Source organism: Crocuta crocuta, unplaced genomic scaffold (genome assembly GCF_008692635.1).
Source record: "Crocuta crocuta isolate KB4526 unplaced genomic scaffold, BGI_CrCroc_1.0 scaffold448, whole genome shotgun sequence".
Classification (NCBI taxonomy): Eukaryota; Metazoa; Chordata; class Mammalia; order Carnivora; family Hyaenidae; genus Crocuta; species Crocuta crocuta.
This window is the reverse complement of record NW_027532411.1, coordinates 1110189-1134880: the sequence shown is the minus strand read 5'-3', so window position 1 is coordinate 1134880 and position 24692 is coordinate 1110189. Positions and strand designations below refer to the sequence as shown.

General features: G+C 39.4%; 1 long non-coding RNA gene across 4 annotated transcripts in view; it reads left to right on the top strand.

Moving 5' to 3' along the window:
- The window catches only part of LOC144243790 (uncharacterized), a 537988-nt gene that overhangs the window by 60414 nt on the left and 452882 nt on the right, over positions 1–24692 (top strand). For 3 of the 4 annotated variants that reach the window (XR_013338774.1, XR_013338772.1, XR_013338775.1), the window contains 2 exons: positions 21440–21513; positions 21956–22090. This is a non-coding gene — a long non-coding RNA (uncharacterized LOC144243790). Of the gene's footprint in view, positions 1–21439; positions 21514–21951; positions 22091–24692 lie in introns of all 4 variants that reach the window. The other variant, XR_013338773.1, reaches the window with a different exon arrangement.

Here is a 24692-nt window from a genome sequence, read left to right as displayed (position 1 = left end):
ATAGTATAGATATAGTATCCATTCTTGCCCCCATGGATATTCTGTTCATGGACTGGTTGCATTAACACTGGAGTCGAAGTAGGAAGAGGTCCTCTGACTTCCATGGGTGTTCTGGTTATTGAGTGTTCCTTTATAGTGGACCACTATTCTATAGTGGTCATTTTCAGAAGACAAAAATATCCTCATTCTATGTGCCCTTTAATATAGTTTCATCCACATACTTCTTCCCCACATTTCCTTGCCTCACAAATGATCAAATCTTATTCTTTACAGGTCCCTTACAGATTTGCTAAGTGATTTGTCATTGCCCTAAATTCTTATGTATCTTTACATGTTAAGCCACTGATTCTGTCCTAAAAGTGGGCCAACCAACAAACTACTTGCAACTCTTCTAGCTGAAAGATTTTCTTTCATTTCTGTCTTCCAAGGCCACCCTAAAGATTGTTGTAGTGCAGTGACAGTCTGGTTTAGTTCAAGATTAATAAACTGTGATCCAGGCCTGAGGTTTTGTTCTTCCTGGGTTAGCTAGTTTTAGGGAATCACCCATAAGCCTATAGGTTTAAACTAAGGGACAGTTTTCACTGCAATGCAAGTCGGTGACATGGGAATATAGATTACCTGTTTATGTACCTTGCACTTTTTGTATATGTTCATTTCCTATCCCATCATGCAATGGACTCCTGCTGTGCCCACCTGAATTTAAGACTCATTAGATCTGATGATATCCAGTTCCTGATACCAGCTCCACTTACATAATCATATAGTAGCTAAAGGTCAGATACTTAGTCCCCACTACAGTCTAGAAAAATCTCAGGATCTGCTTTTTAAATAGCAAGCATTTTGTTACTGCTGATGGTATGGCCTCGTGGCAGAACCCTTGAGGTCTGATGACACTTGCATTAGGCTTGTCAGAGATTCTGTACAGCATCCTGATCTCCTATATATGCCACTAGCCCAGCAGTTTTCTGGGTGAAGTGTCTTCAGTGGCAAGATAATTTTCATGATAGCTTGGACCTCTCTTGCTCTTGCTTATGCTCAGCCCTGACAGCCTTTTGAGTCACCTGACAAATAGCTTTTCTTGGTTTTTCATATCATAATAGCTCGACTCCAGAGGTCAGGGAACCATCTTGAGGATACTGCCAGGTGTTAAGGATATTCATTCCAATTATGTACCCAGGGACCAGGCAGATAAATTTAGCTTCAATTCAGTTATGACTCATTCCATTCCAGTGCCGATGATACCATGTAAGTCAGTGTTCTACCTTCTACACCTCTTCACTGGTGAACATCTTATAGTATTGATGCTACTGCATGCCACAGGTTACTGTCAAAGAGGCCCTATTGCTCTCTGCCCAGGGAGTGAAGTCCCATTTCCTTTGAAATTGGGTATCCTTTGATACCCAATTTCTGAATTCTATCTTGATGTCTAACTTTCCAGAGCCGTTCCTCATAACAATGATTTTAGCCTGAGTTATCAAAAAAGCAGAGCTGGATTAAAAAAGGCTTATATCTAATTGATTTCTTTTGGGAAGTGGTTCCTCAGAAGGAAGTTGGGGGATGAGTTGATTGATGTGGGGAAGGAAAGAAGGAAAGGAAACCAATCTAAGACTGTCCTACCAGGTTGATCATCCCTGTGGGTACCTGGGCTGTGGTCTCATGAGGGATCTTCTGAGAAGCAGTGGAACATGCTGAAGCATCATTTGTCAGAAAGGCTGATAGGTGTTGGAAGTGATTCCTGTTTTGGAGAGAAAATTTTGTGAGCAATACGGAGAGAGATTCATTGAATAACAGTATACTTAGGTGGACTTAAAAATAATCTGGAAGACAGATTGAGGTCAATCTTAAGAAGGTAATCAGTGGCAGGTTTTAAGACTCGGTAGTATCAAAAAGTTTCTAAATTATATATTTGAAAGTATAATCTGTATATTCACCCAAATTGGCTGATAAATTCAGTGAATAACTGAATTCAGAATTAGGATCAAGAAAGTCCCACTTCTCCAAATTTCTCATTTATATCTCTCTGCCTATTTACATTTTAGAGCAATACTATCCGAAAGAAATATAATGTGACCTGCATAAGTAATTTCAAATTTTCTGGTAGCTATGTTAAAAAGATTTAAAAACTTGGGGCACCTGGGTGGCTCAGTTGGTTGAGCCTCTGACTTTGGCTCAGGTCATTTTGTGAGTTTGAGCCCTACATTGGACTCTGTGCTGAAAGCTCAGAGCCTGGAGCCTGCTTAGGATTCTGTGTCTCTCAGTCTCTCTGTCCCTCTCCTGCTCATACTCTGTCTCTCTCTCTGTCTCTCAAAAAATGAATAAATATTAAAAAAGTTTTTAAAAGATTTAAAAATGTAGTTTAAAAATTAATTTAAATAATATACCTTATTCCAAATATATCCAAAATATGATTTCAACATAGAACCAATATAAAAATTATGAATGCGATATTTTACATTCTTTTGTTATTAAATCTTTACAATTTATACTTAGAACCCATCTCAACTTGGACAGGATGAATTTCCTGTGCTCAATAGTCACATGTGCTAGTGGATAATATGTTGAACAGAATATTCTATAATGTTCTTTATCTGTTCTTAGCCTGGATAATTTCTACTAATCTTCAAGGCACACATTAAATATCACCTCTTTTGAGGAGTAAGTCTTCTCTTTTTATTTTCCTCCCTTACTGATTTCTACAATAATAACAATAGCAATAGCAAAAGCTTATCCCTTATGTATGTTATCAGTGTACCTTTTATTTATACCAATTACAGCAGTTATCCTGATTTAAAATTTTTTTTTCTTAAATTATCCACCATTACCACTAGACTCTGAGTTCCTGAAGAGCAGAAACACTGTCTATCATCTCTATAGCGCAGAATCTATTTTTTTAAAATTATCTAGAGTTAATATAACAAAGTGAAGTTAAATATATTTAAATACAATGAATGTGGGTTCCTAAAACCAACCTCATAAGTATAGGATGGGAGGAATATGGTTTAGAAGTAGTTACTTGAGTAAGATTGAAGGGTCTTAGATTTCATTAGTTCAATAGGGGCAAATATTAGTTTTTATTGATGGAAGGTTTAAGGACTCAGTTTTCAACCTTACATAAGCAAATAACATAACAGACCCTAAACCTATTCTAATGTCAAAGAGGTATTTTAGAATGTTTGAATGAACGAACAAATGAAGTGAAGTAAGAATAAACTACCTGGGCAGGTAGGAGATTTCTCTTTTGGCAATGTATTCAAGTACAAGCTGGAGAGAGGCTAGGAAATGTTGTAATGGGGGTAGATGGGGAGAATAGATGTACTCTATGCTTCTTTCCAAGCCATGAATTCTTCTTTTCAATAATCCTATTCACTTTAAAGAAAGACAGCATTGCTTTTACTCAAGTCAGTGTTGACAGTGTACATAGCTAGTTATATATCAGTCATAAGACACTCTCCAATCAAAACAATAATGTCATTTTCCCTTGAGTAATTCTCACCAGGTTTCTGCTTTTGGAAGATTCAGTTGGTTAAAGAAAGTTCATAATCAGTGTTTTCAGAATACATTTCAGGACATGAAGCAAACCTCACACCAACAATGCATTATTACTCATTTATTTTTAGCAATTACTAATGGAACAACACAGGTGCCCAGAATTTCCTGCGCTTATAAACATGAAACCTCTGCCTCTGAGAGCTTCCAGTCTAGATTGAGACAAACACAAAACAGGAAACCTGAGCTTTACCACAAGAAGATGAATGGGCATCATTGATACCTTCATGTGTGATTTCTTCCAGACAATAATGCTTTATTTACTCAGAAAGCTTCAACTAAAAAGCAGCTCAGGGCATATTTTAGTCTCTAGAAAATAGAACAATCAGTATCACTACAGTTGCATTCAATACATGGAATTTGCTTTGAGAATTATGAATGGTTCTTTTGCCTTCATCTTTGTTATAATTAATCCAGAATTTTGTTCTGAGTGCTTTCTGTGTTCCAGGCACAGGAGATATGCAGATGATTAAGACATGGTTCTTGCCCTAAATAGACCTCACATCTAGGAAGAGCAAGCTATGCTAACATGAAAAGCTGATTAGACACCAGCTACAGTGCTGGTGGAAAGAATATGAGCTTTGGTTTCAGACAGAGCTCAGCTTGAAACCTAGCTCCACCACCCATTCGCTATTTGACCTTGGTCAGTTTTTCTAAATTTTTGGAGCCTTTATTCCATTGGTGATTTGATGCTGCCTAACTAGCATGTTTATTTTAAGAATTGAATAATATCTGGTAGAGAAAAAACCTGGTAGAGAAAACAAGTATTGTCTTAGGTGTTAAATGGGTAGACTAGATCAGGGATTAGCAAACTTTTTCTATACAGGGAGATAGAGAAATATTTTAAGCATTGCAGGGTATACTGTCTATTACAGTTACTTAAGTTTGCTGTTGTAGCATGAAAAAAAAATCTATAGATAATATGTAAAATAATGACCCTGGCTAAGTTCTAATGAAATTTTATTTAAGAAAACTTGTGTGTAGGTCTATAAATGTACTGACCCTGGGGTGTATAAGGGCTTTAAGAGTTTATAGAGATCATGATTATCAAAGAACTGGGAGAGTGTCTTTCAATAGGAGAGGTAATGTTTAATTTTGTTTTGAATTTACTTTTTATCCAAGTTAAACATGCACAGACTATAAAAAGTCAACTTATTCTGCAGGATATACTAATGAAAAGCCTTCTGCTCCTCTATTCCCCTGTCTAAGAACCAATTGTTTTCCTCTCCTTCAGCTGATTCTTCTAGTATTAACTTTGAAATCTCTAAATAACATGGGTCTATATTCTTCTTAATTGTTGTTTTAATTTCAGGTGCTGTGAATAGACTTTCTATCATGGACAATAGAGATTCCATGTTTTTCCTCCACCCAGCTCCCACCACATAAGCACCCTGCTGGTCGCCCACCCTGCCTCCCAGGATGGTTACATTCTAATTTTGTTTACACCATTATTCACTGTTTACATGATTATGGATATGTGTGTGATTCACATCTGAATTACACAGTGAACCATGGTTACTTAATCTTTGTTGTATAACATTTTGTTTTCCCTGGATTTAAGAATTTCTTTTTGTTACCCTTTTCTTAATTTCCTTTACATTGCACTTACCTCTAATTCATCCTCAACCTCTTTAGCAATTGTCTAATTATCTCTATAAATTATTCACATGCATCAGATACTCTAACAATTTTGTCTCCCTAAAGGAGAATCACCCAGAGCATTAGTTCTCAAGCTTGCACAGTCAGAATTACTTGAAGGGCTCATTACAACATGGATTCCTTGACCCAGCCTCAAAGATTCACATGTTCTGGGGGAGGGCTGGTGAACTTTCGTTTGGAACTAGTTTCCAGGTGGTGCTGATGTTGATACCCATACCACACTATGATTAGCACTGGGAAGTACTAGCCAGGAGCCTTCTGCCCTGCTACTGTCTGGACTGGGTGCCTTCTGCATTGGGTGCAGCCACCGATCCTAACGTTGCCATTCACCATCATTTTGGGGATTTTAATGGCTTCTCTCCTGTGCTGCCACTGAAAAATCCAAAGCCATTTTGAAGCCTAATCTCGTGTATGTTATCTTCAGATAACAGTCCCTAACATTGTCAAATCAGCTTATCATATGTTTGTGTATTATTTTACATTCCCTCTTTGTGAGCTTATTTTAGGAAACAGCAATGTCTTAATCATCTTCATATCTCACAAGCCTAGAACATAGGGAGCACTCAAAACAAAGTGCTTGTCTGATAATTTTCTCCCCAGATTTTTATAAAAATCTCTCTTTGTTCTCAGGACTCAGGAAGCAGGCTGTTAACAAGTAGCTCCATCTACAGAAAACAAATTTACTTAATTTTTGCATCTTCCTTCTGACTCCTAAAGCCTTCCTTATTCACCAGTGTGCATTTTTCTCTCTAACATCCTTCTATGTGTGCTGAATTGTTGAGGGTGTAGGTAGTCAATACATAGTTATTGACTGCTTTGATAGATCTGCATTCTTTTGAGACACCTGGCCCCACACCTTCTATACTATAGGAGATTCCTGTAATGTGTTTGTTTTCTCGCAAGAGATTGGTTCAAGTTTGTTTGAAAATGATATAGGAAATCAAATCCTCAGTCTTACTAATCATAGGCACTCCGAATGCCACAGTTTCCCATGATAAATCATAGTTATCTGCTAGGAACTATATAGTAAGGCCATGTGCATCTGGGCCAAAGTAAAATAAAACAAAAATTTTATAAAATAATTCTTCTTTTTCTATAATGTAGTTAATGGCAAGATCCTCGGGTACTATATAAATCACCATGAGACTCATAAAGGAGTTCTATCATATATCCATTCACAACAATCTCGAAGTTTTTTGTCACATTTAAATCCATAATAATAATAATGAAAAGATACCAGCAAATTAATTGAATACAGCATCAACGTTAAGATTTCATCCAGGGAACAAGTTACTATATATGCTTCCTTTTCATGTGCAGCTTATGGAACATGCCAAGCCCACTTTGCATATTGGATGATAACATCGTACATACCTGGGAGTGAGGGAGCAGACCTGTGCACGGGAGGTAACTAGGGCAAGGCAAATGATGAACGTGGTGATAGGACTGATTACATTCCTCAAATGGGAGATAAATCTATGGGTGCAAATGTCATATGTTGAATAGATGAACAATCATTCCATCATCCATCACTGCCAACTTTTTCCGTTTTATCTGGATTGAATTGCAGCAGACTACATCTTAGGAGTTATGTAGCAGTTTCTTAAAGATGAAATTCTATGTTGCAACAGGCCAAATGTGTTTGCTGTAGGCCCATCTGTCTCAGTAGCTCTCATTCACACACTCGCTATTTAAGGCTATTTATTGCATATAAATACCCAAAGCACAAATAACAGGCAGGGAATGTTTTAGACAAACCCATGACATATATCAAAGTATTAAAAGAGAAGCAAAAAAGGGGCCAAAACTCTCTGATGGGTGTCAGTAATAGGTCTTTCTTCATCATTTACCCAATTATTTAGTGGATGGCAATTCTCTCTTAAATCAAGGAAATGAAATGGAGATAAATCTGACCATGATATTCTTTCCTATGGGGAAAGCCACTCTCCTTTAGAAAGTGTAAAATCCAAACCTGTATTCTGTGAGGAGTCATATAAATGATTCTGTGTTTTCAGTTCATCTGGATAAGAACTGAAAACACAGAATCATTTATATGACTCCTCACAGAATATGAGGATTGGAAAGGACCTCACAATTCACTGACTATGGATCTCTTATTAATGTTTTAGACCCCTTTGAAACATTGATTTATGATTTTCCCGGTATTTGGTTGAGTGTTTCTTGTGGTGGACAGACTTTCCCAAGACTGTGCCTTATTATATATACCCCGTTTGGACTGTTTGATCATTTACATGTTCATGTTGTTTAAACCATTTGATCACTCATGCCATTCATATTTCTTAAGTGCTTACCATGTTCCGGGGGTTTTTCTAGGAACTAGGATCCATATGGTTTTTGTACTCATCAGTAGTTTTTATTTACAAGTACAAAACTCAGTCCAACCAACCCAAATGTATTATTTAAGCAAAGCGATTAAAAAAATCTCATATTAGTGAAAAATCCAAGAGTAGATCTGATTTTGATGTGACTGGATTCAGGAACTCAAATAACTTGATTTCTGTTCTCTCTTTTCCACGATGTTGACCCCATTCACAGGTAGGCTCTCTACCTTGTGACGGTAAAATTGCTGACACAGGTCTAGGATCTCAGTCTTCCTGTAACTTCTCTCCAGTCTACCATCTGAAATCAGAGGAAGGATAATTCTGCCTTTATGTGATAAACTTCAACTATATCATCTCCCCTTGAGACTTTCTTCTTCAAAGTGGTTTCTCCATTGTTTCCACCTGTTCATAGAGATTATGTAGCCCTTTATGTCTAGTACTTCCTGAACGTTTCTTGAATGGGCAAATGAATGAATGTATGAACAGAAATCTTTACATCACTTGGTGAAGACTTAACTGAGGCGTATGCCAAAATAGAGGAAAGCAGAAATCAGCAATAGAGAGAAACAGAATAATGATTGCATACTTGGAAGACATGTATCAAGCTGTACCTGCTGAAACAAGTTCAGTGTTAGGGATTTTTATTAGCCCATACATTCCTTTTTATGCTTGAACCAGTTTGAGTAGGGTTCCTGTCGCATGTAACCAAAACATCCTGCATAATACATCTGATTACTTTGGATGCCATCTCTACCCATTTAGTGCTCAGGAATACAACAACAATTAACACATTTTTTATTCTGTTAATCGGGGGAATATAGGTCTTAACTGAATTAGGCACTTCTGGAACCCAGTCCATGTTCAGCTAGACTAGAGAGAACAATGGAAAGAACTTGGTCTTCAGAGCCAAAGCAGAGGGATTTGCATCTCAGTTTCATCACTTATTTTAGTATGACCTTGGGCACATAATTTACTATCTCCAGATTTGTTTCTGAGGAAAAAAAAAACCCATGACTTTATGCATCATATTGATAATCTGAGTTCCTGTGAACATGTGAGATCATATGATAGCATATTAATAGCACTGCTCTCTTGCATTCATTCACTTACCAAGAAGTTTGAATACTCAGAAAGAAGCCCTCAGGAATTGCTTGAAGTCCTCCTGGGGGATACAGTACATGAGCTTACAGAGAAGTCCCTTTATGGATTCTGAGACACCCCACATGGACCATAGATAAGAAATGACCTTTGGTGGGATAAGCAAGAACCATATATTATCTTTTGTGTTACTGTCCATTGGAGGAAAGCTCAATCTGTACAGTTCAGGCTGAAATATTTTACAGAAATGTTAATAATCAGATAATTTAATCTTTATTATACCTCTCTTTCTTGGACAACAATAATTAGCTGGCCTTTACTGAGTACTTATCATATGTCAAACACTATAAATTAGCTTTTTACATCAATTAGTTAATTCATTCTCCTGTCAATCTACATGGTATTATTATATGCTTTTAACCAAATGTCATAGATGAGGGCTCAGAGAGGTTAAGTAACTTGTCCAAGGTTACATAGCTAATGAGTGGCAGAGTTGGAATATAATCCAGGCACCTGATCCCAGAGTTTACATATCCCCTTCTAGGACTGACACACGATCTCATGGGGTTTGTTTTGGCTGGATTTGATAGCAAGGTATTGTGGACATTAACGCACACCATCTCCTTTCAGAGACTGAAGCTTTGTTTCTTGGTCAAGATGGTCAGGTCAAACTCCTTTAGGACATGCCTTCTTCAAGGAGAATCCTTGGGAACACATGCAAAGAGGTTTCTAGGGAAGGAGAGTGTTGTGATGAGTCCTACCTGTTGATTACACATGATCTGGCATGTCTAAATCTCATCTCAGAGTCCAGCTGGAGCCCTTGCTAAGCAATTTATTCAAAGTAGGGAAGAAATATGTATCAGAATGCACATTGTGCCCAGTTAAGCCTCTTGTCAAACCTGTGAATAAAAAGAATAAAAGAAGTATCTTCTTAGTAATTGGGTTTTTAGAAGTGTCACCCATTTACTTGTAATTCTAGTAATTTCTGGTTTTGATCACTATTCTCCCAAGTGTAAACACTGGCCAAACCTTTCTGACTAATGCGAGGATTAACCAGTTCATCTCGGTATTTAGCTGAATGGAAATGTATTATGTGTACTTACTAGTGCAGAGAAACAGAGTCAAAAGATGATAGAGGCTGTGGTTCCTCCCTCAGTAAGCCATTCCACATCTGTTTAAAACATACTACCCTACAGAGTCTTACCACATCAACCAGAAGTCTGCTCTAACTCTTCTAGCTTCTGGGCATTTCTCTCTCTAATGTTAAAATGATTGTAGCCCTTGTAGACTAAACCAGGGTTTCTTAATCTCAGCACTCTTGATATCTGGGCAGAGTGAGGGCCTGTTCTGTGCTTTGAAGGATGTTTAGCTGCACCTCTGGTTTCTATCCACTAGATGCNGTGAGGATCCAAATGTTCTGGGGTAGCAAAATGGCTGCCAGTTGAGATCATTGGTGTATGCCAAATAATTTAGTTTAAAATGTTTTCCCATGTGATTTTCTAGTTGTTCATTTTGCTCACATTTCCTCAACAAGATGGCAGATCTCTGAGGCAAAAATCATGCATAGTAATATGTTTTCTGTCTTCCAAACATAAAGAAAAAAGGAAAGTCAACTAGTATCTGTTGAGTGCCAGCATTGTGGCTGAACATTTCCAAGTGCTTTCCATATCCCATTTCATCAATTCATTCTATAAATATTTATTGAGTGTCTCTTTATTATATAATGCTTGAGAAGCAACATTCCAATCCTGGCTCATCTGCTTAGTGTGACCTTGGTAATTTACTTAATCTCTCAGTGCTTCAGTTTCCTTGTCTATAAAATAGGACAGGAATATCACCCATCCCATGGGTTGTGAAGATTGCATGGGTTGAAATGTATAAAACATTTAGAACAGGATCTGGCACATATAAATATCTGCTGAGTATTAGTTATCACCATTAGTACATGCCAAGTCTGGTTCTTGGTGCTGAGGAATCAGCAATGGACTAGAAGCCTTGTTCTCATGAAGCTTGTATTGTAATATGGTCTCAGATAAGCCACATTAAAGGGATAAGCAATATCATTGCCCCATCTCACGTGGAGAAAGGGCAGCTCAGTGAGAGGAAGTTGTTTGCCCAAGGTCACATAACTATTAGGTCTTAGGGCCAAGTTATGAACTCAGCTCTCTCTGGCAACAAAGCCATACTGAATTCTTAATAAGTTCTCAGCATACTCGCTGATGTCTAGACAGAAAAGGAAATTATTTTCCCTTTCCTTTTATTCTTTTTCCTCCTTTTAGATTCCTCTTTCTTTTCTAAAACAGTAAAACCTCTCTTTCAAGTTTTATATGTACATTTTGCTTCCCTTTTTATATCTGGGTATTTATTTTGCTTGTGACTGTTGTGCTATCCCTGCAAGATGAACCAATCCTAGTCTTTAGATACATGAAACTTCATTGAAAATGAAATGTCCACAGTGATTCATCTTTGCAGCAAATGGGTAATGTGTACTTTGGGGTTTAAAAATAGAGATGAGTCAAGAAAATCATATGTTTCCTGTTTAAAAAAAACTTTTCAAAGATTTGGGTGCCTGTCTACCCCTTACCATCATATTAAATATGATGACCATAATTGGGGTACACATCCAAAGAGAACCTAAAATAAATCATTCCTTTCCAGTTTTAACATTTACAAGTACTATTTATCAAAATAATAATTTCAATTATTTCTAGCCACATTTCACATTAGCTCAGGGACTCCGTTCAGGGTCTCTCACCACATGGAATGGAATGGGGGAATGGATGGTCTTCCTTGCTCTCTCTGTCTCTCTGGACATGGGTAACTGAGGCATGAGGGTCCTGGACAAGGGCTGCTTTCTTGCTAAATGAATCTTATGTTATTATTTTCTCAGGGCTCTGCCCATGTGTTTACGTGTGCCACCTCATAGTGGGCGTGGCCGGTGAACGGTAGGAGGCTGGTTTGTCAGCAGTCTGGAAGCTTGCACCTCTCAGATCTGTGCTTCGGCAGTTTGGCCATCTTGTCTGCTGTCACAAGCTCTTAGTCCTCAGCTCACACTGATGGCAATGAGATGCTGATTTTCAGGTTGATTTGCAATAGTTTCCCCCTTTTAATGAAACCTCATTGAAGTTCATCCTGAAGGAACACACTGGGAAAAAACTGCTCTGGGAAAGAGATGAAGTTTTTAGAGAACTCCTTGAACTGAAAACTATGCTATGTATGTATTTGCAATGGATTCTGATCTGAAGAAAGGCTCCATACCAGGGACCTTACTTGTCTACTTTGTGAACAAAAACCATATCCAAAGAAGAAGAGGAGGGAGGGGGTAAAGCAGGAAGAAAGGATGAAAGAAGACTGCATGTAGGGCACTAAAGATGGACCAAACAGCAGTCGCATCACCAGGGGACTTCTGCCTCCTTTCAGCACTGGCCTTCACTCACACTAGTGACTTTGAAATGCCCTCTTTGTTCTGTGTGTCCCCCTTTCTCCCTCTGTCCTCTCACTGCCGGCCAGGTTTTGAAAGTCACACCTTACTTCCAACTCATACTTCCAAGTCAAGGTTCCAAGATCAGCTCTCCCTTCCATCCCAGGCTCGATACCTGGCAGAGTCAAGCAGGTGTGTCAACTGTAATATGGCAGCTACCACGTGACTCTGTGGTTCGGTTGTGCATTTATTCTCATCCCATGATATAAATTCTTGAAGGTGGTCTGTCAGCTGCCAAAACTGTCTAGAGAAGAGGCAGGCAGTATTTGTCCCTACTCTGCTCTGCCTCACGTGGAGAAAACATAATCTTGTCTCTGTCTTTACTCTGCCAAGTCTCTATATGTATTTGGCACATTTAATATGTTTACTATCAGTTAACAACATGAATGATCCTGGATTCCATACTTCACACACACCCCGTTTAAATACACCAAGAAAAACAAAACAAATTTTCAACTGTGAGGACTCAGTTCTGGGAGAAATATACTAATATTTAGGGAGCAGAAACTTCAAAAGGGTGATTTAGAGATGATACAACCTTGCTTTGCTTCAGGAGAAAGTGGACACTGTTGGTGGAGGTTCTGAGATTGGTGGTGAGCAAGACACTCACTTGGAGCACTTAATGTTTTCACCAGCTCTAAACATCTCACACTGACCCTGAATCTGCTCTTTAATTTCCTATCACTGTGTTTTTGATGCAGCCTTCTTCTGTCATCTTCACTTGCCCTTTAGAGATTCAGCAGAGCTGATCCTTTTTGTCTGAGATGTTCTCCTTATAGTTGGCATCTTTCCCTTCTCTGAACCACCACTGCATTTTGTGCTTCTTCTGTGGTAATCATGGGGGTCTTCTCTGGGTTTTTGTGTCCTTGATATATTCACCTTGAGTTAAGGACTGGGTCTTACTTGCCTTTCATGGAATCATGTTGGTTAGCACAACATTGAGAATATTCACGGCTGCCCAATAAATGTTTATGGAATGAATGGAATGAGTGACTTGACATTATCTTTTAAGTGTGAGAGATCAGGATGTAGGTTAAAGAACACTAATATTGACACTCAGAAGATTTGGATGCAAATTTCTGCTGTGCCTTGTACCAACTCTGTGAATTAGGGTGGGGAAAGATCATTTAAATCTTTCGCCAGAAAAACAGGATAATAATGCTTACCTGTGACCTCCCTAGGATTATTATAAATCATAAGAGTTGATGCAAGTACTGTAGTTTTTGAATTGTACGTTGTGAAGAGATTTTGGTTAATACTTAAGTTAATACTTAATACTAAGTAGGTCTCTCTGAATTGCAGTTTTCTCTTCTTCTTTATTACTCTAATGCTAACAAGAATTTTGTCTTTGGTATAAGAAAGCACTGTGGGTCTACCAACCAACAAGTGCATGATGGATCTGTGAATAGATGGATTGATGCCTGTTTCCAGCTCTGGCTCACAACTCCACTGGGGCCACTGAGACAGGAGTGTCAGAGTAGAAGTTAGGTCTATGGGTGCATGTGGTGACTCTGTTAAAGAAGATTTTAAAAACTGATATGTGTAAATAGGGATAGAACTTGCAATGTTGGACTTCAAATGTACTGAGTTTTTGCACAAATGAATTAACCAGTCATGTCGTACCATAATTCTACTAGGACCTCAATATGGATTAATCAATCATCAAGCCCATGAAAGAATCCCTTTTTGTGATTGTTAAGGTATTGATGGTGTTTTCTGGTTTGGAAAAGACTGAGAACAGTTTTTCTACAGAGTGTTTTTGTGAAGAGGAATAATTGAGCAAGTGCTAAAAATAATTGTTGAATGAATGAACTCTCAATTTAGCGACAGCATCAGGGCCCTGTCTTCATCACTGGAAAGAATATTCTCTGGCATTCTTTTTCAAGAGTAATACTGGTAACCTCTAAGTTTAAATGGGAAGGGGGAGAGCTCAGAAGTAAACATTTTTTACAGGATACATATACCCAGGACTTTTCAGTATATAAGAGGTCTTATCAGTACTGTTACATTTTATGATATTTGCAGCAGTGATTTTTTTAAAATCTAGTTTTAAAAATAGAAACCCAAGTACAGAGGACAGAGAGAAACTCTCCATTGCATCACTATGAGCATTTTTATAAGACTTTTTTTTTCTTTTGGCATCCTGATCTCTTTGAAAATGCTCTCTTCTCTACTTAGGGGGAAAATACACCTACTAACCGCCTGGAGGGATTATGCAATGTGCTTTGCACAACTCTCCATGGCCTCGGGTAACAATGTAAATGAACCTTATTAGAAATTTTTTTTTCACTGTGCATGTGAGAAAATTATTTTTAAATGAGTTTTTTCTTCTTTTCAATTCAGTAAAACTGCTCCCCTAGAATGAAGAGGAGCCTCATGAGAAGGAATTAGGGCACGTTACAATTCAGCTGTTTGAGTCAGATGTAAAAAGAAAAAAAATTGGCGTTTCCGAGGTTGGAAAAAGCTAGGTCTTCCTTCTCAGGAATCACAAAAATAACTGCTGAAAACCCTCACACTTTCCAAGAGAAACTTCTTTAAAAGTTATGTGTAACTAAAAATAGGGGCATTATAATGGAAATCGGTGTGCATGCGTGTAAAGTCCCAGAGCAGCATAAGAGGCCTTGATTCAAAGCTCAGGGTTTGTGATTTTAAATTTGTTGGCCTCATTTAAATCTATTGGCCAGAAGAGCATTTAACCCTGGGGAGTTACCTGCGTTCTTTACCTGTAAGATGGAGATGTCAAAGAAGCTTCAGTGAAACGAACTTTAGGTTTATCATTGGACTTTGAAGAGAAAAACCACTACCTACACAAAAGAATGATGATTAATTGTTTTAAAACACTATCCAAGGCTTGGCTCCTGACTGTAGTGGCTTGGAACAATGTAGTGCTTTCCTGCGGTGGCAGAGACATCAACTCTGAAAGCACTTGTTTCAAGACCAGAGATCTTAATTGTGATTGGATCTTGAGAAAGACTCTAACCCAATGTGACTGGTTTTCTAATGGGAATAGAAATACTCTGCCCCAACAAACAGTGTTTGAACAAACACTCTTCTAAAATACACTGGTGCCAAGCAGATGGAGGAGGAAGTATGGAGTGTAACAGTTTGGTGGGTGGAGGGTTTCCTTTTGAGGGGATTAAGCATCTTTTGGAATAGGGGCACCTGGGTGGCTCAGTTGGTTAAGTGTCTGACTGTTAGTTTCAGCTCAAGTCATGATCTCCCAATTTGTGGGTTCAAGCCCTGCACTGGGCTTTGAGCTGACAGTGCAGAGCCTGCCTGGGATTCTCTCCCTCTCTCTGCCCACTGCCCTCTCTCTCTCTGTCTCTCTCTCTTTCAAAATAAATAAATAAAAACTTGATGAAAAATATTTAAAAGGATCTTTTGAACCAGACAGAGGTGGTGGTTGCACAATATTATGAATGCAATAAATACCACAGAATTATCCACTTTGGAATGATTAATTCTATGTTATGTGAATTTTACTTCAATAGAAGAAAAATACATTAGTAATTCAAGATAGAAAGGTGCTCATTTCCTCAGTGCAAGCATTCTTGCATCATTGCTGGCAGATATTTAGAGGGGTTTTGTTAATGATTTTGGATGGAATAGCTGCTATTTATAATTCCTTTTTTTCCCCCAAAAGAAAGCATCAATAGCCTTCATTGGAAAAGACACATGACTGAAATAGAAGTGACATCTACACACTTAGAAGAGGAGTCATTATTTTGAAAAACTGAGGTTTTAAATAAATTAATATAATAATTGTTTTCTGGCTGTTTTTAATTTACAGAAATGGGACTTAGTGAAAAGAGAGCACAAATGGGTGAGTTATGGCTTTATCGCATGGAGATTGAAACTTGACCTTCATTGTGTTGATGACACACAGCCCTTCTAAGGCATCTTGACTCTTCCACATTTCAAAAAGCTCTTGCTTGAAAGGAACTTGGATTCAGGAAGAATTTAGCATGACTGAAAATTGATAAAAGAGAGCTCAGATTGGCTTGCCCTACATGCCAGCACATAATACCTTGCTCTAGAATGCCCGTTTGCTGGAGTGCCACCAGCCTTTGTCATTTTCCCGTTCCCCTCCTTTCTCAACCCTACCCCCGAGCCCTCAAGTAAAATTGCTACTCTCCTTCTTGAGCCTCCTTGCTTCCGTTGTCCTTGTGTGCTTAGGTGAAAGCATTCCACACACGAAATGTCATACCAGGTCAGGAACAGTGAAGGACCCAACTTTTGCAAATACGTCGCTTGTTTCTATTCTAATGATGAGAGGCTCACACCCAGAACACTCTCAGTTGTTTCTCTCCAGGTGGAGCTCCAGACTCTTGGGTGCCAGATGATTAAGCCCTGCTTTTCGCTGGGGTTGGAAGCAGCTGCTCCCATATCAAACCTCTTTTTCTCTCAGCCAGTTGCGGCAGAGTCTACACCCAGCTGTGATTCGCGGTGCTTGCTGGCAGCTCTCATCTCCACCGACAACCTTTCATCTCGATTCCCTATAAACTTTTCTTAATATCTGCTTGTTAAACCTGACAGAATGGCATTAGAACAAAGCTAACCTGGCTGCTGAAATGCTGGCAGCATCATGTGTCAGGCCTTTTTGCTTCTTCCTTTGATAAAGTTTTGCCCAGCTATTATTGCAGAGGCCTCGTTGGATGGTTCTGAGGCCTCGGAGCAGAAAGGCATCCATCTGCTGCAGAGAGCTCAAAGGGTGATGTGGTCCTGGGGTGTTCCCAGAGTTGAGTCATGTATTTCTTCCCCCAAATTATTCCCAGTGAATACCAAACCCAAACTCCCCATCTCAGCTTATGTAAGTACTTTTCAAACCTTTTTAAATAAAACTTTTAAATTTGGTTGTTCTACTTAAAAATCCCAGAAGCAAGACAGATCTCGGCAGTTGCATAAAATGATCTTGAGGACAATTGCTTTCTAGGGGTCTCAGAGCAAGTTAGATCTTATAAAGAAAAAAAAAAAAACACCTTGTTTATGGTAGGATATGAGGTCTCTGTCCCTCCCTAACATCTAGCTGGTGTTCGAATTGACATGATTAAAGATGAGAGTGCTGTCTGGACAGTTTGAAGGGCAAGGCTTGCAATTCATATTGCTGTGAAGGGCCCACCTTGCCTTCAGACTGGTTAAGAGCCCTTTCCAAGACCAGGGCCTGCCCACTGCAACTGACTCCAGCTCCGAGGCTTTCTCTTTGGGAATGGCTTTCCACCTGAGGTCTTCATACAGATCCGTGAAGAGTCATACAAATCCACAGAAACTGCCCTCTAACACTTAACTAGGACACTCCTTGCCAGAAGAGTAGGTGCCCCCAAAATGTTTTTTGTCATTGACTTGGGAGTATAGTTAAAAAGTTAAGTTAGGGGAAATGGTAAATCAAATGTGTTCTTCCCTGAAAAGAGCGTCAATAATTTAGTTTGCCAGATTTAACCTTTAACTCTGGACCAGCTTTCACCCCGCCCACCCCAAGCCCCATCACTGGCCAACAAAGGATTATATGGTAGTGTTTATAGGATCTTCATTAGCATAGTCGTCTCTCTTGTCTTTATAACTGAGTTTTTCATATTCATTTATTTTGACCTATGTGAAGGCAAATACTAGATTTGAAATATTCTTTGTAATCATCCCGGCTTCCCTCCATAGAGTCTAACTGGTCTTGATTGTGTGAAACCTCTGTGAATGCCATTGGTATTACATCCCTGGCTCTGGGCATCATTTGGAGCTAAAAACTCAGAACGCTCTTTTTACCTCCTTAAGTGCTTCTTAATATATGATACATAATTGCAAGGAAGAAAAAGATAGTTTTTCAGCACCATGGGTCAACATTTTGGGAAAAATGCTATGGCAGAATACTAGTTAAACTCAGTTAATGTCAGTTTCAAGTTCAAGAACAAACAAATGAGATGCCTGGTTCTTTGCTCCCCCACACCCATACTCTCCTTCTTACAAGCTATGCCAGGGAGAATTCCCATCCCCAGACTTTTCTCCTTATAAGGTGTGGTTTCTGCCATTAAGAAGTCTGCTTGGATATGGAAGACTTCAAGCACTAAATTATATCTCCTGCTCCCTGCTCACTGGCAGCAACTGTGCCAGGGTCCAAAAGGAAACTGGGTAGGTGTGTCCTAATAGGAGACAGTGTTCTTCCTCTAATTGCTGTAAAAGCTTTTGAAGCCATTGTCTGGTGGATCTAAGTAGATTGATCCTGGAGGTGTGAGCTCAGACTGCAAGTCAGGAGCTCAGAGTGGTAATTCTTGGGTTGGCAATGACTCACTGTGGGGCCTGCGGCAAGCTCACTCACCTTCCCTGTGCATCAATTTATTCATCTACAAAACCGAGGGATATTAACACACAATTTCCTGATGGGATATTATATGGTTTAGGCATTAATAATCATGGCAAGTAAGTTTGACGGCAAGCACCCCCAGAGGTGTTACCTGGTCGAAGCCTCTATGAGTTTTCAGTAGGCTTTGTTGGTTTTGTTTCTAAGTCTGGAATTCTCTTTTTGAAGGTCTTTAAGTCTACTGTAAGGAAATTCAAGTTCCCTTGAAGTTTTGTCCTAATCCTGGTAAGCGCAGATGATTTCCTTTAGGACTGTGTCACATGGTAGTTTTGTAAGAGATCTTTTCACCTACCACAGAGACCACCCCCTGCTGCCCCTCAGGACCAGATGCCACGCAGGATGGGAACCAGCTTCTGTGGTGGGGACTACGTTGTCTCATAGCCCATCTGCCTGAAAAACCCCTCGTGGTCTTGGCAGAGCTATTGCGTCAACAAGAAACATCGTAAGGACACCCTCCTTTGTTGATGGTCTTTTTCCATGTCTGATGAAGTAGCCCTTTTGGGGATAAAAAACTCAAAGTGGAAAACAATGTGTCAATAAAGGGAAATAAAATGAATGTGTTAGCATTAATTTGTTACATTCTACATGTGCTCTTCTGAAGAAGTGGTGTTTATATTCAGGGCCAGATGCAGGCTTCCAGTATTGTAACGTAAGAAAGGACACAAGAGAAATGGATCCAGCAGCCCTCACATAGCGTCCATCTCAGCCAGATCCTCCTGTGCTTTGCTCACTTACTTCTCTCCGTGGAAAGGAGTACAATTCCTAAGTGTTCCAGTCTCTGGGTAGACTGGCCTCTGCTCTTTGTCTTCCATATTTCAGGTCTCTAGAGTCCTGAAGCATATTTCTGTCTCATCTACTTAACTCTGCTGTTAAATCTCTGCCACCATGCCTGTCTCTTCAGCTCACCAGATTTCACACTCATTTGCCAGTGGCTGTGAAAGGAAATGACAGCAGAATTTCTCATGGTCTTGGCTCCCATCCAGCGTGGAAAACTTACTGAGTTGATGTCTCCCAGAGCCCGTCTCTAACTCAGGTGTCCCTGTTTCATTGGGCCCAGCAGATTTCCTACATCTGTGGTGTATGACATTGTAAAGAGTTCAATCTGGACTCTTTCCCCCCCTTATGTGTCCCCATTCCTTGTTTAAGCCAAGGAGCCTCCCCATAGGTTTGAGACTGAAAAAGTGCAGATTGTATCGGTCCTGCTTTTAGCAGTGCCCTGTGGAATAAGACACCTCCTGCTCAATGTTCCCTCTACTGCTTTTAAGGTGTGAACAGACGAGCAGGATCCATGAGCTGACAACCATGCTGTGTGAGCACCAGAGATGGTGAGCAGAGCTCTACTAGTGGCTTAGAGCCCCGGAAGGAAAGAAAGGAATGCAGGCATTTCGTGTTCATTCATTCATGTACTCATTCTTTCACACACCCAGCAAGTAGTTACTGAGCTCTCTTGTGCCGTGCATTGGGTCGGCCATTGAGATATGAGAGCTGACACCAAATGACTACTATAGAGCAGGTCCTGTGCTAAGTGTGAGTCTTCGACAACGCTGAGGGACAGTACTGTGGTTATCTCCACTTTAAGGGGAGGAAATAGGCACTCAGAAGTGTTAAGTAATGTCACACAGTCAGCAAGTGATGGAGCCAGCATTTGAATGCAGATAGTCTCACTCAAAGTCCTGACTTAACAGCTACACTACACTGCTTGAATGCAGGACTCTTTACTAGACGTTGTGGGGGTTACCAACAGAAATAGGACATAATTCCTGTTCTCTGAGAGCTAATGGTAGTAGACGGAACAGATATTGTTGTGCTGCAACTTACATAGTTTGGACACTTCAGCGTGCCTCAGTTTTCTCACCCTTGAAATAAATGTGATAATGTTTCCTATTTCTTAGAGTTATTCTGAGGATTAAATATGCTAAGATATATAAAACACTTAGGGTAATGCTTTGATCACCCAAGAATTATTAGTTGTTCATTACTGTTTCTATTATTACCTATTAATATTCACCATGGATATATAACAGTATTCGTTGTGCAACCACTGTATATCAGACATTATGTTAATCACTTAGTGATCTGTAGTAAACAGGATATATAGTCGATGTCCCCTTTTATTCTTTCATTGGAGTGAAGGTAGCCCAAAGAATAATTCTAACAGCAAGGAAATGGGAGAGCCCTGTAAGACAGTACTGTTTCCTTCTTAAGAGAAGGAACACAAAGTTAACTCCACTCTGGCTCCCGCAGGAACAAAGAATATCTCAGATTATTAGCTTAAGGAGAAAGGAGGAGAGAAAATGCTGTATTTGGTATAGGGAAAATTGTTTGAGAGCAGCTGGGGTGGGGGAAGGGAAACGGAGAGAGCAGCAAGCAGCTCACCCCAGGCCACTGCATCTCCCTGGTTCTCCAGTGGGTCACTCCAAAGATGTCCTGAAAGCTCACTGTTCTTCGTAGGTGGGAATAAGGGCAAGGTAGAAGTCAGTGAGGCTTTCAGGGAAGGGCAACCCAGCCCTACCTTTTTGCATTGTGTATCCACTCAGTTGACTAAAGGGCAGACATCAGTTTTCTCTGGCCTTTCAATACAGAGTGTATGAACAAGCGGGGCTCAATAGGACCTGTTTAGGAGGAAATGGGGGTCTTCAGATTTATTTGCTATGTTCTAGGGACATGCTATGTCCAGGGATACAAATACAAAAACGAACAGTCACTTTTCTAAGGGAATATGAATCGTTTCCTTCCCTACCATGTTTAGCCCAGAGATGCACTTATTCCACTCCTTGGCCTTATGGGTAGTATTGCCATGACATCATCTGGTTCCCCCCACCCCCCATACAAAAAATTCAATTGTCTGGAGACTGAGACTTATGTAACCACTTTGACTGAAAAAAATGAAATGTTTTTGAGCAGGAGATAGAAGTGGGCTTTGCAAACTTCTTTGAAGATCTTGTAACTGATATTTCTGTGTCACAGGTGGTGAGAATCCTGGAGTGTGACTAAGTTGCCCCCAAATGATGAGATGACCACTGTTCTTATTGCATCACACGGTGAGATGTCCCTTTGGTTTCTGGAAAGAGCAGTTGAGGATCCAGGGCCACCAGAGTCTGAAACAACACTGCCATCACCAGCATGTCCTGCCTCTTTCTCCTCACTTCCTATTCACCCTGAAAATGGGTTTCATTTTAAGATTGCAAAATAATAAGGTGGACCCCCCCCCACTTTTCACGCAAGAGCACCATTTCCACCTCCCACAGCTCTCTTTGTTTCAAATTGTTCATTCTTGGCAGTGATATTCTTAAACCAGGGAAGAATGAGGAAATTTCACTGTCTTGGTGAAATTACCTCATTTAGGAATAATTGGTATTCACAGAAGAGATGCACATTTTCATCCACCTAGTAATGAACAAATTAACAAGACACCTACTGAGTTGTGTTAACAAAATTACCAAATGTAAAAGGAACTAATTACTATCCACTTCATCCAGACAGACTCAAAACTGCATTCATAATGGGCTTTGTGGCTGACTTGATGTAACTGTGGAGAAAGGAAATGAACAGGTGCCTGGTGATCAAAGATTCTGTGCTTGGTGATTGTTTTGGATGGGGTCCCTGCTTCTTGAGAAGGTGAGATTACTTCTAGAGCCCTTTCTTCCTTGCTGGTGAAGATGTGTACAACATGCACACTTTCTTTACAGAGGTAGCTGATGGTTATCCATCAAATAGCAACCAAAGCCTACAAATATGAGATTTCTGGAAATAGTCATCTTATGTGAAGAGATGTAGCCGGCAAGCTGCCTCTTTGTTTACTGGTTCACCCAGCAAAATTCACAAGGAACCCCTGGCCTGGTGCCTGGAAATGCTTGGGGATGATTTATGATAAAAATGAAAAAAAAATGTGTGTGTGTGTGTGTGTGTGTGTGTGTGTATCTGGAATTTTGGTATTTACTCATATTGGAAACCTCTTTTTTTCAGGTGTTTGAATTAGGCTGGTGGTAGTTTTACAGACCAGACAATTTAACTAATCAATGAATTAAGTTTAATTGCATATGATAAATGTATATATATTTTCAGAATTTATAATATTGCTCTAGAGGAATTTGAAGTAATTTTTGGACTGTTTAGTTTCAACTAAATATCTCATCATTTGAAGTTGCAAGTAAAAGAAAATGAAGGTTATATAGATGTTAAGATGAGGGAGAGGAATAAAAGTCTTTAGTTTCTTCATGTATTTATTCATCCATTCATCCATTCAGTAAGTATTATTGATTGGCTACTGTGTGCTAATGAAGTTCTAAATGCTGTAGATAAAACAAGAAATAAGACAAGTAAAATCTTTGCACTCAAACAGCATAAATTCTGGAGAATAAGAGATAAAAAAGAAAGTAAAGGGGAAAAAGGCAATTTCAGAGAATGAGAAATAGCATGCAGTAAAGGAAACAGATGATATGAGACAGTAATAGGATGGGGGATGGAACTACAACATGATGTAGAGTGGTCAGGGAAGAGTTGGAGATGTGTTTTTCCAGTTAATCCAGTGTACACTAGTCTAGATTTCATATGACAACCAGTCCTTACGAAGCATAGATTTTTTTATTAGATTTCCTGCACTCTATCATATTTTCCTGGCTCAGTTACATGTATCTAGATGTGATTATCTACACTTATTTCTGCACCATGTAGCAAATTTCTCTACCCCTGTGTGAAGAGAGGGCACTCTTTATTTGCCTCTGGGAAACCAATGGGGTAACTATTTTGATAAATGACAACATATTGAGTGAATCTCAGCATTAAGGCAAACATATCTGAGCAATTAGCTCAGAGTGACTGTGGGTAGAAACAGGGTCTGGACTTCTAGGAAGAAATCTCTCAATTGGGAGTTCTCACCACATAAACACACACACTCGGAAGGGATATGGTGGAGCCGTAGATAGGGTTCAAGCCTTCTGCACTCAGGTCCAGTGAATGTTGGTTGAATGCATTAGTAAGTGAATAAATGATTGAAGGAATAAATAGAATAAATCTATAGCTCTTGGAAATGATTTTAGACATGGGTATGTAGAGTCAAAATACGCCAATGGAAAAGCCAGCACCACACACACATGCACATATGTGCACACACATCTTATATTAGTAAGTTTCCCAAAGCAAAGCTGTGAAAAGACACAAGAGGCCTTCTCTGGACTGGTCTGACATAGAGGGTTTTATATTAACATTTTTCTCCAGGGAAAGATGTGTTTGAGACTATGTCAAAGAGTTTAATATCCTACTTCTGCAAATGTGTAAAATATCTTTTCTTTTCTTTTATAGCTGGGGCCATCTCAAACTAAGGCAAGTATGGGAATATTAGATTTTCTTTTTTTGATAAAGCATAGAGATGAAAACAGGAGAAGGGGGTGTCATCAAAATTAGAGAACCAGTCAGCCATTTGGTGACCATCGCAAGGCAATGGGAAGAACAACAGACCAGGATGACAAGAGCTGGATGGTGGTTTGGGATGAGTTAATTAACCTCCCTGAACTGCAGTTTTTAAAGTATAGGTAGTGCTTCATATCAGTTTTCAAAGTATGGTCAGTTGAGAGTGGAGCATGCTGCATCTTCATACTTGTCTTGCAGAAGTTCATAACATAGGCGTTGAAAGAGTCTGAACATGGTGTGCCTGGGCGACTCAGTCCATTAAGTGTCCGACTTCAGCTCAAGTTATGGTCTCATGGTTTGTGGGTTCAAGCCCCGTATCAGGCTCTGTGCAGACAGCTCAGAATCTAGAGCCTCCTTCAGATTCTGTGTTTCCCTCTCTCTCTGCCCCTTCCCCGCTCATGCTCTGTCCTCTCTGTCTCTCAAAAATGAATAAATGTTTAAACATTTTTTTAAAAAGCGTCTGAAAGTCTTTTAATAGAGACACCTGCTTCACTTTGTTGAAAAGAACATGTTCAAAATTTTGTCCTTTTGATTACTGTTGACGTATTGTGGAATTATTTTTCCAATAAATGTCATCTTAGAATGCTGTTCAAGACTCTCTGATAGCTGTATGTATCAGGTATCGAATACCTGATACACACTACACCCATACTGCATATCCACATCTTCTTTCCAAGCAGAAAAGGCCAATTTCTTCCCCATTCAGCCACCAATATTGGAACTCACTCGAAGGTCAATTCATCTCCTGTTTTTTTTAAAGCTCCTGTAAGAGAAATTTATCCTCATTAAATCTCTTGGCAAGATTCACAAC